General features: G+C 38.4%; 1 protein-coding gene and 1 long non-coding RNA gene across 10 annotated transcripts in view; one reads left to right on the top strand and one right to left on the bottom strand.

Moving 5' to 3' along the window:
* Positions 1–13,976, top strand: part of PRCP (prolylcarboxypeptidase) — a 71,297-nt gene that overhangs the window by 2,663 nt on the left and 54,658 nt on the right. The window lies entirely within an intron of this gene.
* Positions 1–13,976, bottom strand: part of LOC309606392 — a 182,681-nt gene that overhangs the window by 147,083 nt on the left and 21,622 nt on the right. The gene's annotated exons all lie outside the window — the stretch shown is intronic.

The raw sequence follows: 13,976 nt of genomic DNA, 5'->3' as shown, positions 1-13,976 counted from the left end.
CCGTGAAACTGAACATATATGTAGCTCACGCTTGTAAAAGAAATTGTAGGAGTCTCTCAGGATTTGGGGAGGGGGGTGGGGGTGAGCATCTCTATAGTTCTGAAGCCTGAGTTTAGGGGTTTAAGGTAGGCATAATGCCTTTGTGCTTGGCTGAAGCATGAGGTAGGTATTCCCTGAGAAGCCTGGATGAAGAAGTACATCCTGTGTGAAATGACAGGATCCCTTACAGTTCTATATTTCTGGGAGCCTGTGAAAAGATAGGCAAAGATTTGGGAAAGGTTGGGATTAGAAGTGCAAGAGTCAGAGGTTTGGCTTTAGGAGTCAAATAGACCAGGATTCCAATCTACTACCTCTGTGACCTTGGGAAGTTTCAAGTACTTCTCTGTGCCCAGTTTCTAGATCTCCAGGGGATTTGGTGATGGTTAAATGAGAGCAGATCACATGTCCCTAGCAGAATATCTGGCCTCAAGTAGGCACTTATTAAATTCTTGGTTACTGACCTATGAATTTTGAATAGGAATTTCAGATAGAGGGATGGCGTGAACTTATAGAATAATTTATAAGAAATTGTTTTTAACCCAGAAATTTAGAGATTATGAGGAAGAGAAAGCATTCTAGTTTTAGCAGGAGTACTAGGAAATGGGTGTCTTTTTCTTAGGCAACTCTCTAGGCTACAGTTTCCTCATTTGTAAATTGAGAGGTTTGGACAAGGACCAATGTGTTTCACATTTCACCGAGGAAAATTAGGGGCTCTTTATGGAGCTGTCTCAAAGGGATGGGGAAGGCCCAAGTGGAATCCAAGTTAGGGTACCCCAGAACCCCCTCTCTCCCTGACCTCTTTCAGCCTGAACTTTATGTTTTTATCTGTTTTATATACTGGGATATTGCAGAGTTCCATAACTAAAGTTAAATTGGAGGGGAACTATTGGAATGAAGATCTCTACAATCCTTTTAGGAATGATGAGAGAGAACTATCAGCAGAAAAGGGGGGTAGGGAATGAAAGGGTAGCAGAGACTGAATGATCTCTTAGGTCCTAATTTATATTCCTTCATTGTAGATTCCTTTCTTGACCACTTCACTCTTTAGATATATAAGTTGAGGCCTGTTCTTTTTCCATTTTTGGTGATTTATAAGATCTGACCTTAGCCATGTTTTGCCCTCTGGCTTATATTTAGTTCATATTTTAGGATACAGATTCTACAAATATATTTATTACCATAATAATTTTATTTACATCAACTCCAATTGAGTTTTATTTCATTTTTTTGAGACACATATGTATTTGTTGCATAATAATGGTTTTATAGTAATTGCCAACTTTTCTGGACCATAGATTTTTAGTTGGGACTGAAAAGTATGTGTAAACTCAACTTTAATTTTTTTAGTTAGAGCACATAAAATACTTTTATGCCTTTTAATAATAAACAATTATTATTGTAACTAAGGCTTAGTTTTTATTCAAGGTTTAATTTTCATCAAACATTATAATAATTTTATTTATCTGTGGTTATATCTGTCCAGCTGACCAAGCGATTCCCAGCTGTCCTTATATGCACATAAGCTCCATGAATGGTCTTGGTAAAAAAGCTGAGCCCTCCTTCATAACTCTGATTACTTGCAGAATGAGGGGCCAAGTCCTTGGTATTGTTCCTCATCTCATAACCCCAGCTGGTCTTTCAGCTTCACATCCTGCCATAGGCCCCCACCTCCCCGCGCCTTCCCTGTACACATATACTTTTAGCAACATAGAACATAGAATTGAAGTTGACTGTGTCAGAAATTGTGTCTGGAATACCATCCCTCTTCTCTGCTAGTTAAACTCTTACCTCTATCCCAGCTGAAATGTCAACTTTCTTGACTTTAGTTGGTCTTTTTTCACATTTACTATTTTGTATGTGTCTCCTCAGCTAGATAGCACTGTGCAGTACCCAGAAGAGCCCATAAAAATATAAAGTACAAAATAAATATTTGTTGAGGGAGTGAATGGATGACTATCCAATGAAAACCCAAACAAAGCAAAGTCTACCATTATTTAATTGACACAAATCATTTTTTGTTTATTTTTCTTTGTATCTTTTACTTCTGTCCTTTACCAATTATATTTCCTCTTCTTTCAGAGTCTTCAAATGTTGTTGATTTAGTAGGAATATTTGATTTCTTTTATCCAAAATAACTGAATCAGGAGACCAGACAAAGGATAGCACATCACTCGGGCACATCAAGGCTCTGGGTACATGTGTGATGCCAGTGTTGTAAAAGGCTCCTTGGGATGCATGGCTTGTGGTTATGAGGTTTCCCTGCTCCTCATTACCCTGCTGCTCCCACCCTAGCCCCTCTGACTGAGGGCATTTTACTATGTGATGTAGTGGGGAAGGAGAATGGGTCCTTTCAGGCTGTCATTTTCCTCACTGGTGAAAATAGAAATCAGTGTTTACTGAGTTAGTCAGGGTTCTCTAGAGAAACAGAATCAATACGATGTGTCCGTGTGTGTGTGTGTGTGTGTGTGTGTGTGTGTGTGTTTGTGTATCTCTTTCTCCACAGAGAGAGATTGATTAATTTTAAGAACTTAGTTCATATGATTGTGGAGCCTTGTAAGTCCCAAATCTGCAGGGTTGGCCAGTGGGCTGGAGACCCAGGGAAGAGTTGCAGTTTGAGTCCAAAGGCAGTCAATTTGCATAATTCCTTGCTCAGGAGAGGTCAGTCTTTTTTACTATTTGGGCCTTCACCTGACTGGATGAGACCCACCCACGTTATGGAGGGTGAAGCTGCTATACTCTAAGTCCACTGATTTAAATGTTAATCCCATCCAAAAAACATCTTCACAGAAACATCTAGAATGTTTGACTATTCTGGGCACCATGGCTCAGCTGAGTTGACATGTAAAATTCACCATGACATCTACCAAGGTTGTTGTGAGGGTTAAATATGGTAATTCAGGAAAGCACATGCATAGTGCCTGGAACATTAGGAAATTAAGGAACTTAATAGAGTAAATGCTGGTTTCTCCCCTGCTCTCTCTTAAAACCACACTCTCCGTAGTGCTATACATTTCAGGTTGATCCAGATGCTGACAGTTGTGGTAATGTCTCTTCTAGAAACCTAGTGGTCAGTCATCTACACTCAACTATTCTTATTTAACTACTGAACACTGTTTATGTGAGAGCTCTGCATCTTGGCCCAGCATTGAACTCATGGCTGCTGACTCCTGCAGGGCCTTCCCACAGCTCCGTCCTTATCTACTATGAGACCATCACAGTGGACTAAGCTATTTTGATTTATGTACATCCCTTACAGTTCTACTTTCAATTCCTTTTCTGGGTTTCCCTTTCTTGTCATGGTGGTCCTGATGTCTAGTAAAACGGAGCTGTGTCAGGCCTGTTGGAAGGGCCTATTGCTTTTTCTCCCCCTCTTCCTCTTCTTTTCATTTTTTCCTTCTTCTCTTTTTCTTATTGGTTCATCTGTTGATGGCCTTCCCCTGAGGCCTGGAGCATACCGTCACAAATATTATGTGATTTCTGAACTGATTTCTGTTTTTGCTCACAGAATCATTGTCAGAAGGGGTCATTGTAGTCCACCCCTTAGATATGATGAATTGACTGTGGTCAAAATTATGGAGGGTTAGGAACTTGATAGAGCTTGAATACCATACAGGTTTGAGAATGAATTCTGTTTCTAACACTACCTGAGTAACTTCAGATAAGTTACTCTGAGCTTCTATTTTTATAATCAGCCAAATAGGGATAATTTATACTACTCATCTCACAGATTTGTTGTGAAATGAGCTGATATGTGTAAAGTGCTTATCAGGCACAGTTTAGATCACTTGGTAAACACTCAGTAAATGGTAAATGTTATTTTTATTTTATCTTGCAGTTTCTTAATATGGCTTTAAACTTACCTCCTCTCCACTCAGAATAAAATATTTAAGTCATTCCTTGTGATACCTAAAATAATTATTCTGGAAAATATGAAAATCTTTGTGAATTCTTTTCTGTTACATATGTAGTACATATGTGTCTTTTTACCAGTGGGATATAATATAGTACACTTGTAAATAAGGCATAGAAATTAATTTTTTTCCTCACTTGAAATCATTTTCTTTCACATAAGACTGACATATAAAGAAAGTCATCTGAAGCTATTTCTATCTTTTTTCTATGCTATTTTGAGTTTTGGTAAATTGTGGAGGGGAAAACATATGATAATAAATGTATCCTTTTAGGTTTTTGCAAATACCTTCTCTTCTTGATATTAATAGTAAACCTAACACTGTCTTTCTGATAGCAGAGTTTTGAATATTTTATCAGTTAATGCTAAAATGTAATTTCAGCAAAAATTTTAGATTTTGTACTGTCATGTTTGTATCCATCAGCATATTACAGGGACTTTGTGCTTTAGCCACATAAAACACAACATTTTCGAAATTTGAGTGCTAGTATCAGCCCTGCCACTAACTGGTGTTAATATTGATACCTTGGGCAAATTGCTTCGCTCTAGATCTCAGTGTACTAATATGTAAGATAAGAAGATTAGATCTGCTGATCTCTGATGCATCTGTAATTCTGTTCACAACTGCCTCCTGTCTATAGGGCATTATATCAGGAGTGGTGGGGATGTGAGCACAAGTTCTATTTTTTGCCCTACCCATTAATTGCCTTTGGTAAATCAGACCTAAACAATTTTTCCATGTCAACTTTGAATAAGATACAGACTGAAATCATGTAAAATGTTTTTTAAATTAAAAATTAGCTCTCCCACTGACACCATATTTATAACATAGAACATTGTATTTATGTTTATGATTTTAAAGTTTGCTTGGTTGAAGGCGGATTGGAGAAGAAAGAAGAATCATAGGTAAGAAAAATAACTGATGATATGTGTTATTTGTTTTCCTTCCCAGTGCCTTGCATGGTACCCTCTACGTAGTACTTCTTTTTTTTTTTTTTTTTTAAAGGATATTTATTTTACTTTTTTTTTTTCTTTAAAGGAATTCCTTTTATTTTTATTATTTATTTATTTATTTATTTATTTAGTTTTGGCTGTGTTGGGTCTTCGTTTCTGTGCGAGGGCTTTCTTTAGTTGCGGCCAGCGGGGGCCACTCTTCATCGCGGTGCGCGGGCCTGTCACTGTCGCGGCCTCTGTTGTTGCGGAGCACAGGCTCCAGACGCGCAGGCTCAGCAATTGTGGCTCACGGGCCTAGTTGCTCCGCAGCATGTGGGATCTTCCCAGACCAGGGCTCGAACCCGTGTCCCCTGCATTGGCAGGCAGACTCTCAACCACTGTGCCACCAGGGAAGCCCCGTAGTACTTCTTAATAAAGATTTTTTGAATGGAAAAAATTGACTATAAATTAAAATGAATATGGAGTAGGGGGGGAGAGTAAATTCAAATATGCAGTGCATAAGTGTCTAATGCATTAATAATAATAATAATCTGCTACCATTTATTGAAAGCTTTATATGCTCTAGATACTCTGCTAAATACTTAATAGACATTCACTTGTTTAATTCCTATAGCCATCCTACAAGGTAGATGCTATTATTGTCCAGCTTTATAGGTGAGAGAACTATCATACAGACAGGTTAAGTTACATGTTCAAGATAAACCACTTATCTGTACCATTTTGTTTTTCTAAAAATAGACTCATGAGTTTCGAGTTCTAAAATGAATGTCATTACCCTGCTTGTTGTACTAAGCAGGATAGGCTAGGTTGTGCTACAGTAACAAAACTCCAAAATTTCAGTGATTTAACCCAACAAAAATTTATGACTCACAGTGTATTTCCATTCAGGTGAGCAGAGGGTTCTGCTCGTTACATTCACTTAGAGGCTGAGGGTCTGATAGAGGCTTCCTCTCAATTTATGCGTTCACGATCAATGTAGCAGTGGAGAAAGAACATAGAAGGCTTGTGCTAGCATATAAATGCTCCAGCCTGGAAATGACAGGTCACTTCCTTTTATAAGTCATTGGCCAGAACAGGTTACATTGTTTTCTCTAACCACAGGGTGGGAAGACAAAAAGTATTGACTTTGGAGTGCCTAGAAGGAGAGAAGGCACTAAAGAGTGCCATACTTAATCAGTCACTTACTCACCTACGCATCCACCTACTCAAATGTTTATCCAATTCCTTTTATATTTCAAGCACCAGGCTAGGTCCTGGGGAGGCAGAGATGATTACATTCTGGAGGACTTCACATTACATTTTTTGACCATTCCAATAGCACATACTTAACTTGTATCTGAAAAATATGGAAAAGCACTAATAAATTTGTAATGTCTTGGCATTTATTTGATGTTACGGAAAAACCTGAACAAACTTTTTGGCCAACCCAATATATGGCTGCAACTCACAGATTGCTTCAAAAAAAATAGCCCTAAAGTTAGGCTGGTCTACTTAGTATTTTCTTGCTCAGCTTATCATCATCATATATATGTACATATACACATATATGTACACATTGAAGCACATAATAAAAAAAGGGAATTAATTTATTCATATTGTCATTCAGTAATTAAAAATAATTGTTTTGCTTTTTTTTAAAATAAAAGAAACAATCAATATATGGATTTATATAAAAAATCTTACTTGTGCTTTGTAGGTATTAGATAATTGGTCATCAAAACAGGAAAATTCTGCATTGATAATATATATTTTATTTGGGAATATATAAAAATCTTTTTTTCTTCTAGTTCACAATTTAAGAAAAGTCCTAGTTATTGTTTATGAGCAGTGAACAATGAAATTTATTGATTATCTAATCTGGGCCAGATATTATGCTAAAATCTTTTACATACCGGTTAATTATTACAATCACTTTTAAAAACAGATGGCTTAATTCAGGTTCATATAGGCTAAATGTCTCGATCAAGCTATTAAGGGACAATATTGTGAGTTATATTTTAATCTGTTGCTTCCAAGATCTATGACCTTTCATTCAGTTGACACCATGATGCCTCTGTGTTGTAAGCAGTAGTAACAAAACTGACGTCTCTGTATCTATCTATATTCCACATTCAGTCTTTACAACAATCCTGTGAGGTAGATATCATCCTCATTTTTAGATGTGAAACTACCAAGGTTCAAAAAGATCAAAGAAGGAAACATCCAAAATATCCTACTTGTAAATCTCCTGGTTTTTCACTGTAAATATATCATTGTAAGTGATTTGTGGTGTATCCATTAAATGGAATATTATTAGCTGTTAAAAATGATGGTCTTGAAGTATATCTGATGATGTGGAGAAATAGTCATGAATTAATGATGTGAAAAAAACAAAATAGAAAACTGAATGTACAATGTATTTCCAGATTCATTTACTCAATTTTTTTTAAGTGCCTACTATGTGCTAGGCACTATTCTAGGCAGTGGGGAAAGAGCATTAAAAGCATTGGGAAGAGCAAGTGCAAAAACCATGAGGTAGGTGTGTGCCTGGTGGGAAAAACTGCAAGGAGGCCAGTATGGCTGGAGGGGTGTGCCCAAGGGAGAGAGTAGTAGGGGATGAGGACAGTGAGGAGGAGAGAGAACGTATATACTCCTCTAGTAGAGAAGGAAGGCAGATGAACTAGGGAAGTAGAGTTTGATTGCAGGGCAGTTGTGAAGTCTCATGCAAGTTAGTAAGACCACATGACATGGCTGTATGTTTCTATAGCTACATTCAGTTTCTTGGGTATGGGTGTGGGGTTGGTGGAGAATTCTTTTCAACTAGGATTGCCCTTTTGCCAAATGAGTAAAACAAAATGAGAGAGAGACATGGAAGCTGAGGGGTGTATGCAAAGGAGTTATGGACCACAGAATTTAAGCCAAGTAGGGAGGTGAGTGAGGATGGGGTGAGGGACAGTGAAAAGGTGGATAATGTGAGGTTGAAGGATTTGGAGAATCACAGTAGAAGAGGGAATGAGCTGGAAAGATAGAGGAAGTAGAATGCTTAAAATTGAGGGTGTGGCAGGATTACAGTTACTGGGAATGACAAGGTCTAGGGTTCGACCATGGGTTAGTGACCAAGGTAGGTGAAGGACAAGGTCGTTGGAGGAGAGGAGCAAAAGGAACTAAAGGGCCAAGATATTGAAGTCACTAAGAGTTTTGAAAGGAGTTACGTTGGAGCGACAGTGAACAAGGAGCTAAAATCTTCAAGGCATGAAGGGAAGTGAACCAGGGGTCAGTAGATGATTGTAGCGAGAAGGGTAGTGGGGTGTTATAGTTTGATGACATAATATTTAAAGGTAGTGAATTGAGGAAGATGGAGGGAGAATTAGGAACAATGGAAATACCTATCCCACCTCCAGGCCCAGTGGTGGGAGAGGTTTGAGAGAAAAATCAACTACCAATTGAGAGGGTCAGATATGTTTAAAAATATGTTTATAGCTGCACAGAGAAAGAGTAGAAGAAAATATACTAAAATAGTAACAATGGTGGAAAGATGTGTGATGTTTCATTTTATTCTTTATACTTTTCTGTATTTTTCACATTATCTGTGATGAATCTGCATTGTTTTGTAATCCATTTAAAAAGAGTATTATTAAAAAAAGAAAGCAGTTGCCCTGTCCTGGCTCACACAGGCAGTATGTGGCAGTGTCAGAACCTGGGCCTTGGGACTCCAGACTGCACCACCCAGCACCACGTCTCCGGGTAAACACTCGGACTACTCTTATTTCTCTTTCGTTGCCTGGCTATGGCTGCTTTGCCATGTTTTCCTTGAATATTTTACATCCTTATCTTCCATACACAGCTGAAACAAGGATGAAGAACTCATTTGAGTGGAGTTAGAGGAAAAAAAGAACAATGACCCTTTATAACCCCATTTCAACCTAAGGTTTTACTGAAAGGGGAGAAGAGGGTGACAGGAAAGAAGAAAGGTTTCCAGAGGAATTGTACATGTTTCAAAGAGAGGGGGAGGAATTCAGGCCACCCAAGTAGAACCAAGGCATATATTTTCCCTAAGTCTCCAACCCCTCCTATCTGTACTTTTCACAGATAGGAGCCCATGGTTCCTCTCACAGCTGCTTTGCAGATCATTCCCAAACCCATAATTGTAGATTGACCTGTCTCTGTCTCACTTTTGACATATTTCTCTAAGAATAATCATAATAGTAATAATAGAAAATATTTATTGAGCTCTTACTATGTACTAGGCAGTGTTCTAAACACTTTACATATATTAGCTCATTAATTCTCACAGTGACCTCACGAGGTCTCGGTACTGCTATCCCCAATTTATAGATGGAGAAACTGAGGCACCAACTGCGTTTTAATTACTACCTCATTCTGCCTCCTTATATTTCTACTTGGATCTGTAGTTCTAACTCAAAACCAGACTTATCTGGTTAATGATGACTTTCTCCTGGTGGCACTATTATCATTTAAAAAAAAATTATTGAGGACTACATATATGCCAGGCATGGTTCTTGAGACAATAGTTGGACTGCTCATGTGGAGCTTATTTTCTGGTTAGGAAGTAGATAATAAGCAAATAAACATGAAATAAATAAGATAATTGTAGATTGTAATGATTGCCTTGAAGGAAATAAGCAAGGTGATATGTATGTGTAAATATGGGGTACAGCAGTTGGGAAAGGCTTATCTCAGGAGGTTTCCCTGAGGAAGGGACACTGGATCAGAGAGGGAGCAGAACGTATAAAGTCCCTAAAGCTTGAAATGTCAGGTATTTTTGGCTCTTCTTTCTCCCATATTCTTTGTAACAACAAGTTAGGTTGATTCCATTCTCAGAGTACATCTGTTATTTTCACTTTTATGGCCCTCATGCTTTGTTGCAGCTTCTATTATTGCCTTCTTGGACTGGAAGAGCCTCTTAACTGGCCTTCCTTGCAACCTACAGTTTCCCCTCCACTGCAGTCCCCATGGGCCACATTAATTACCTCCCCTCCAGTCAAACCTCTCTTCTGCTCAGGACCTGCAATGATTCCTGATTGTTTGCTTTATTAAGAACAAAATCCTGTATGTTCGAGGCCTTCCACCCTTTGGCTCCAACCCATCTTTCCAGTTTGCTAATCTGTTCTCCACACATGCCCATTCCTTTCCTGTTTCTATGCTTTAACCCACATTGTCCCTTTGCCTGTAATGCCTCTCCTCTGGCCCTGCCCTCCTTTATCAACCCCTTGCATTTTTTAAGCCCCATCTCAGACACTGCCTCCTCCAGGAGCCATTTCTTAATCACCCAGAAAGTGTGTGATTGGTCAGATCTTTCTTTGTACTTCTCTCATGGCATGTGTCTTACTCTAGCCTTGTGTTAAAACCTTTTGTTCCCCTTTTAAAGCAGGAAGTCTGTCTTGAAGGATCCAAACCCCTCCACAGCATACTGCACACTGTTTTACTTAGAGTGTCATCTGCACTAACGTTTTTTGAATCTATATCTCCCCCCTTCCCTTTTCCTGCTTCTCTGCACATTGAGGTAAGGAAGGGGTGTGTATGTATAGGGTAGGAAAGAGTGTGGAAACTTGATTCTCAACTGTCTAAAAGGCTTTGGGGGAACAAGGTAGGAAGCCAGGCAAATAAAAACAGGCTTACTTGTTCTCATCCTCTTATTTGGATGATCTGGAAGCTGGTTGTCTGTACTGACCCTTCTCCCAAAGTATCTACATAGAAGGAGTCCTGGGAGGGAGTGCAGCAGCCCCTGTTTTTTCTGCTTTGTGTGTGGATGTGGGCTAGGGGAAGGGTGAAGAATGAATGTATCAGGAACAATATCTCCTTAAGAGCTGCTTCTGTAGTGGCTGTGTACTGCCTTTGTTTATTAGAGAGCTAAAGTAAAGGGAGTACTTTTTATGGTTTTGGCTTTTCATTTGCAAACAGAGGCTAATTAACTATGTGTATTTGTAAATCCTTGCTGTCTATTGTGTATGAGTCAGTTAGTTCCAAGTTGCCCTGCGGTGCTGTGACTGGAGAGAAACAGCTGCCCTGTCTCTGTCAGGCTCATGATCTCTTTCTTGCTGATTGTATTGTGAGGACTGCCCACGTCGGGTTAGGAAAAGGCAGATTTTTTGAAGTCAGATTTCTTTAGGAACTTTTCCCAGAGCAGCCCTGCAGTTTGGTTATATGATACAATTTATATGTATGAAAGTATAACTACTATAGAAGTTATGATAGCTAACATTTATAGAGTAAAGCAGCACAGTTATATATTCATTCAACAAATATTTATTGAACTCTCCCTATGTGACATATACTGTGTCAATAGCTAGGGATAAGGGGAAAGCAAAAACTTGCATCATGAAGCTTACAGTTTAGTGGGAAAGAAGATAGTGACAAGGAATTACAAGTGTGATATGTGTTTTAAGGAAGTAGTTTGCTGCGGAATCTACGGTACGGTCCTAAGTCTTGGGTATTAGGGCTTCCTCTGGTCAGCAATGGTGTTAAAGCAGAGACAAGAAGCTGAATAGGAGTTGGCAAGGGGAAGGGAGGTGATGGAGATTTCTGTCCAGGTAGAGGATGTATCATGTACAAGATACTAATTTAGGAAAGAGTAGGAGGAATTGAAAGGAGGTCAGTAAGACTGGGACAGGGGGCAGAGATGATGAGGCAAGAGGCGGGCGATCAACAGTGTGAAGTCAGTGTTGTCACTATTTCCACTTACACACACATGGTGTGGGTATTCCTTCTTTGAAGCCTTCATTGACTTTAAGAACATAACTTGGTGTTGAGCTGGTGCTGGCGCAGAGCACCGCTCTGTTCACCATAGTACGACATGTTCACCTTGTGACAGGTACTGCATATGTGCTCTTCATATACTTATCTTTAACCCTGCACGGAGGTACTACATCTCTTTTACAGAGGAATAGAGGGCTCAGAGATGAAGTAATTTTATTCATGATCACATAGCTGGTAAATGATAACACCAGGATTTAAACTGAGCTTTGGTGTCATCAGAACCCATACTCCATGTTGCCTCTGTAATAGCTGTATTTCTGGAATAGATAGAAGATTTTGTAATTTATGGTCTGATTTAGAGATAGTTGTGGAAGTCACATTATATTAAGGAAATCCAGATTACACATTAAAAACGTTGAGGAATAAGAGGAGTTTCAATTCTCTTTTTAACAGCAAGTTGGGTGATTTCAGAGAGTAAAAAGAAGCATAACAGAGTTTTTAACAATACAGAACTTTCTTCTGGCTTTGGTTTTGTGTTATGGAAAGAAGAATTTAAATGAATGGGATTGTAGGATTATATGGTAGCTCTAACTACCATATAATCCTGCAATCCCATTCCTGGGCATATACCCAAAGAAAACCATAATTCAAAAAGATACATGCACCCCAGTGTTCATTGCAGCACTATTTACAATGACCAGATATGGAAGCACCCTAAATGTCCATCGACAGAGGAAAGGTTAAAGATGTGGTATATATATACAATGGAACATTACTCAACCATAAAAAAGAATGAAATAATGTCATTTGCAGTTAAAGATGGATGGACCTAGAGATTGTCATCCTGAGTGAAGTAAGTCATACAGAGAAAAACAAATACCATATGATATTGCTTATATGTGGAATCTAAAAAAAAATGTTACAAATGAACCTACTTACAAAACAGAAATAGAGTCACAGATGTAGAAAACAAACTTATGGTTACGGGGTGGGGAGAGGGGGGAGGGATAAATTGGAAGATTGGGGTCGACATATATACACTACTATATATAAAATAGATAACTAATAAGACCTACTGTATAGCACAGGGAACTCTTCTCAATACTCTGTAATGACCTACATGGGAAAAGAATTTTAAAAAGAGTGGATATATGTGTATGTATAACTGATTCACTTTGCTGTACAGCAGAAACTAACACAACGTTGTAAATCAACTCTACTCCAGTAAAAATTAATTTAAAAAAATGAATGGGAACTACGTTAGTAGCAGAAGAGGACTATGACACCTGAGATAAAATGTACTATGAGATATTTTTGGGTGGCTCTGTACATTCTAGAGTAAAGGATGTTAAGAGCCCTCCATTGATGATCACAAAAAGGCACTCTCCACGGGGAATAAAGTAATGAGGTCACTACTGTGGAACTTTGTCCCCTTAAGCTTGGTGCTTAATACAGTTTACCATAAATGCATTAGCGAATCCTCCATTTTAAGCTTTCTCAGCAGTCCATGTACAAAATTTGGCTTGGAATAAGTTAATAAGAGTTCATATAAAGGTCCCTAATCTATGTTGCATGGACTAGTCCCTGCCATATCTTCATCTTCCACTCACTTGCAGAGGTCCTTGCATGTTCCCCCTCCTACCCAGTAACTCCAGAGGACAGAGGTCACTGTTTGGCACTCTGTTTTTGAAAGTCTCCCAGTCCCTGGATTAGGGAGTCAAGTCTAGTTATCTCTACCCATGTATTTTGTTTTCTTTAAAAGTCTGGATATTGGTCTCATCTTTAAACACGCTGTTTAGAATAATAGTACTAGGCTCCTGTTTATTTAATAAAGTGTTATTGTTTTAAAGGATATTAGACTGAAAATTTAAGCTAATCTCTTTAACCAGTTTTATGAGATGGCCGGCTATTTGAACCATTGTTTTGCCACCTAAGAGGAAATAAGTAGTTCCTTGAGACGTGGATTTATAATCTTCAGCATATGAAGTGATGAAGGGGATATCACAGATGATTTTAAATTTCTTTATAAATAAGGTATCCAAAGCCACCGTGTTTCATTGCTGCAGTATGTACATTTCCTCAGAGCTACATAATTTATACAGCGATGAATGTGTACCAAAAATATATTGCACTGTCCTAGCACTGGTTACTGGTAACTGTACAGAAAGTCAAAAGCAAAAGCATATCCCATACTAGACCACAACATATTTGGTGTGTAAGATGCTCTCACTGTCACCAAGTCATTACCTAAGAGAGCTGAAAAAAATTTTATTTTAAATTTTACTTTGCAAGGTTATGGCTTTTTAAGTGAACACTCAGAACAAATTGCTAAGGTTTCATATATTAATTTCTTCCTTCTAAGTGGCAATATTAAACA

The sequence above is a fragment of the Balaenoptera borealis genome, assembly GCF_965194805.1.
Source record: "Balaenoptera borealis genome assembly, chromosome: 11".
Lineage (NCBI taxonomy): Eukaryota > Metazoa > Chordata > Mammalia > Artiodactyla > Balaenopteridae > Balaenoptera > Balaenoptera borealis.
Note: the sequence above shows the minus strand (reverse complement) of the source record. Positions and strands in the feature narration are given on the sequence as shown.